The sequence below is a fragment of the Herpailurus yagouaroundi genome, unplaced genomic scaffold (assembly GCF_014898765.1).
Source record: "Herpailurus yagouaroundi ecotype Mexico unplaced genomic scaffold, PumYag 142, whole genome shotgun sequence".
NCBI classification, from domain to species: Eukaryota; Metazoa; Chordata; class Mammalia; order Carnivora; family Felidae; genus Herpailurus; species Herpailurus yagouaroundi.
In genome coordinates, this window is record NW_024412397.1 from 3,992,957 (window position 1) to 3,997,262 (window position 4,306).

Here is a 4,306-nt window from a genome sequence, read left to right on the forward strand (position 1 = left end):
TTTTTTTTTTAAAACACCCCGGTTTAAAATAAAACATAATCTGGAATCCTCGTGCTCTCCCCCCCCCCCCAAACTAAGAAGCTACAGGACCTGCTGTTTTCATTTATTCGTAGAAAACAAGCATGAAGGATTCCGCCCATTCAGATAATGCCAAAAATATGTTTAAACTTTTTTTTTTCCTTATTCTTCTGAAAAATGATTTGTAAATTGAGGGTCATAGTTCAGCATCAGTTTCATCTTCTGGGATTATCGTTCAAGACCAGCGTCTAATGGGAGGTGAAATGGTGTGATGTTCTCAACACCTTTCTCCTGAACTGTTATCGCAGATCACAAAAAGTACATCCATAATTCAGGGCGATTGTCAGTCTTTGTTTTAGAGACAGGGCCGGGGCTGAATGATCATGGTGGATGAATTACTTCTCGGTTCTCAGGGTGGCCTTCTCTGCGCATCAGCCTTGAGGTCTCTGGCTGGGCAGACGGAGCGGTTGACTGGTAAGCGAGCCTAGAAGCTATTCTTTGCCGTTCCGTCGTGACTTCTAAAAAACCCAATGCCGTCCCTTCAAATTTGTTTTGCAGGCAAAAGAAAAAAAAAATACCAACATCGTTATTTCGGGTCTCTCGGACAGTGAATTCTGCTATTGAACGATGTCAGCATCCAAAAAAAAAAAAAAAAAAAAAAAGCTCCAGAAACTGGGAATAGTCTGCAAAGAAATGACACAGAAGTTTTGCTCGATATGCTCTATGTGTTGTTATTATATGATTCCATCTGGATGGAGTTTCCCAAGGGTACGATGGAGCCTTTATAAGTGGCCACTAGTAATCAGCCAGTATTTATCTAATGAAAGTGCAGTGACAGGTAGCTGCTGCTTATTAAAATGAAAATCCTACGGTATGTACTTAAGGAACATTCCAGCTAACGAGGAGGTAACGTCCTCCGTACAACACAGACCTTCTTTTTGTGTCCACACCACAAGATGCTGGAAACTTGACAAATGATATCATTTAAGACACATGCCTGCCGTAGGGACCTGCTTTCTGGGTTCCTGTTTCTGGCTTTTATTTGGGTAACATTTATAACGGCCACCCGACTTGTAACGGGTAGGGTTTTAACCCCTTCATGAAGCTCCCAATTAGCATGAATTTACGACGATTGGGGTTTCCTTTAAAATGGGGAAGGGGGCGTTTAGGACTGAAAATATTTTTCTTGATCACTTTACCACATGTACACATGGGGTAAAGGCCGTATTTTAGAGTTATATAAAAACAGATGAGCCATGGGGAACTTTCAGGAAAAATACGACAGAAAAAGACCACGCACAACCAACTGTGGGCGATACTTTCCTAGGGGCTACTGTGCACGTTCTGTGAATGTAACCCACATGTGATGTGGCCTGGTTTGATGGGTTCCTAATCACTGCTCTCTATCCTCCTGCCTCTCTTCTGTTTTTAAACACCGTCTGTTATTGATAGCGCTTATTTAGAGACCCAAAATGTATCTTCTCAGACGTTGTTTTGGGGTTTGGGATTTGCTGGGGGTTTTGTGACAGTCAGATGTTCTGTAACTAATGTTTCAGTTATGGCCCAGAATTAAATATTTAGGATCATATTTCAGAAATCAAATGTGAAACGCTGGATTCTCGACACCATGGATGTGGGCGTGTCAAACTTTAAAATCGGTTGCTTAGCCTTACGTTATTTCAACCTGTAGAAAGAGGACTGTTTGATACGAGAACCTTATTGTTGTTACCATGAGCAAATGATAGGACGCCGCCCCCCCCCAAAAAGTGCTACACAAAATACGTAAAGTATATTTTTACCCACATGTATCAGTCCAAGTAATTCTTGATAGTAGAGAGTTGATAGTCAAAGAAAGTCAAATAAGGTGTGTGCGTGAGGTCTGTATGTAATTCCTTCCTTCACGAGGCAGGAGTGCAGATGAGCCCTGACGGTAAGACTGAGCTGCTGCGAACACTCTCCTCCCATATGTTCCCGAGGCCTCGGTTTCTGCCAGCGTGGACCTGCCCTTCAGTGCTCACTGATGCTTCTCCAGTGGCATCGACACTCCCGGGAAGCATGTCTTGGATCCCTCCAGCACACGGGTAAGTGCCGCATGGAGTACAGTTTGGGGGAACCGATGTGTGCCTCGTATGTCCCGGGAAGCACGGAGCCAAAAGCACAGAGATTTCAACGGCCCCCCAAAGTAAGAGTTTCCCTGGAAGGGCACTATCTGACAGTGCCTTCCTGCCAACACGAAATTAAAATAATAATTAAAACACACCCTGCTGACTGACAGTAGCATCCAACATGAAAGATGGATTTGTGCTTAGAGCTCAGAAGAATGTTCCCTAAAATTGTCGGCTACTGGCCAGCCTTCTCCTCCCCACAAAAGGGCTAAGCTGCATTTTAGAATGACTGGAATGAACAAACTCCTTGGTGGGGGAAGATGTGGAACCGTGATTGGGGAAGGGAGGGTGTCCTCCTTAGAAGAGTCTGTCTTGCCTCCTGTGTGGCTGTGTGCCTGTACCTGGGGGGGGGGGGGGGCCCGGAGGGGGCGGCCACAGGCACAGAACTGGAAGGAGCCCAGGATCCCTTCTGCCCCTCATACATGAGAAGACTCAGTTGTCCCTTAAATGGTAAAATTTGGCTGGGGCGCCTGGGGGCTCAGTCGGTTAAGCGTCCGACATCGGCCCAGGTGATGATCTCACGGTTGGTGGGTTCAAGCCCCGCGTCGGGCTCTGTGCTGACAGCTCAGAGCCTGGAGTCTGCTTCGGATTCTGCGTCTCCCTCTCTGTCTCTCTACCCCTTGCCCGCTCGTTCTCTCTGTCTCAAAAACAAATAAGCATTAAAATAAAAAAACAATAAAATTTGGGAGTGAAGGGACAATCAAGTTCTTTCTACACCTTTGTGTAAATGAAGAAACCAAGACCCAGGAAGAATAGGTACCTTGTGTGGGGCCACAGAGGTCACTGGACTCCAAAATGAAACTAGAGGTCAGGCAGGTGCCTTCTCGGGCCTCTGGGCGACCTCTGGCTTATCCCCTGTATAATTTGCCAAGGTCCCTCGGTCCGTGGCTGATTAAAAGTGTCACAGAGTAACAACTGGCCTTTATGATAAATCTTTCTGTGGATGAGACGATACTGAACCCAGGAAGGATATCACGGTTCTGACCACGAAAGTGTGTTTCGCTCAGGACCCCCTTTAATCGAGCACAAGTCATGGTTCCAGATCATTTGATTCTGTGTCATCTAAATATCACAAGCTTCTGGGGGAAAAAGTACTCAGTGGAATTAATGGCTGAACGCTCCCAATTTCGTTTTAATGCTACAAGGAAGGTCTCTGTCCTATCAATGTATTCTTGGATGTCCAATAATGAAAATCAAATAAAGAAAATCTTCATTATCATGTGTTGAGTGGGTTTTTTTTTTTTTTTGGTAGAGTCATTTCACCCGCTTATGTTATTGCCTATAGGAAGCCAATGTCTGACCCTGATCATTTTTGTAATAGCAGAACATCTAGAATCTGAATTTGCGGCTCTACCTGAAATCGAATCTGAATCCAGCAGACTCAGGGCCATGGCGGATGGATGTGTGTGCTGGCGGCCAGAAGAGCTCTAAGGGGCAGGAGACGTGTATGGGGGGAGATACTGGCGGGTCCCACATTTCATGCTCGCGTGTGGCGAGAATCTCCCACTCCGTGCAAATGACAGATCATAATTAAGGCTCAGAAGCAAGCCCTTCAACACCACATGACATTGAATGCTCATGCGTCTCCGCATCATTTCTGTCTTCCTTGAACTCATGCATAACAAGCGTAAACTTTCAACTTTACACGAACAAATCCTTTCCCAGTAGAAACCGCTTCTTTTAACATTGAAAAACCCTTCTCGGCGACGGCAGCAATGTCACAGGCAATCTCATTTTGTCGAAAACCTCACGTCTCACCAGGGGACTGGTTGCAGTAGGGGCCCCCTCTACCCGCTGTTGGAATTTACATTTGGAAATTGAATTGTCTCCTTGAGGGTCTTTATTCCAAGTACCTTTTGGAGAATTATTCACATCCAAGTACACAGAATGGGACCGAGCTGAAGGAGGACCAACCAGTGTCTCCCCAGCTGGGAAAACACACACGCGCACACACACACACACACATACACAAAACAGAAAGCAAAACCACATGCTCATTCCCTAGCAATAAAATTACGTTGTCATTGCGGAAGAATGTTAGTCACTTTGAGTTTTCCGTGTACTTTGCACACCGTCTTGAAACTCGCTCACAAGTTTGACTGTTTGAAAGCAAGGTCACTGTC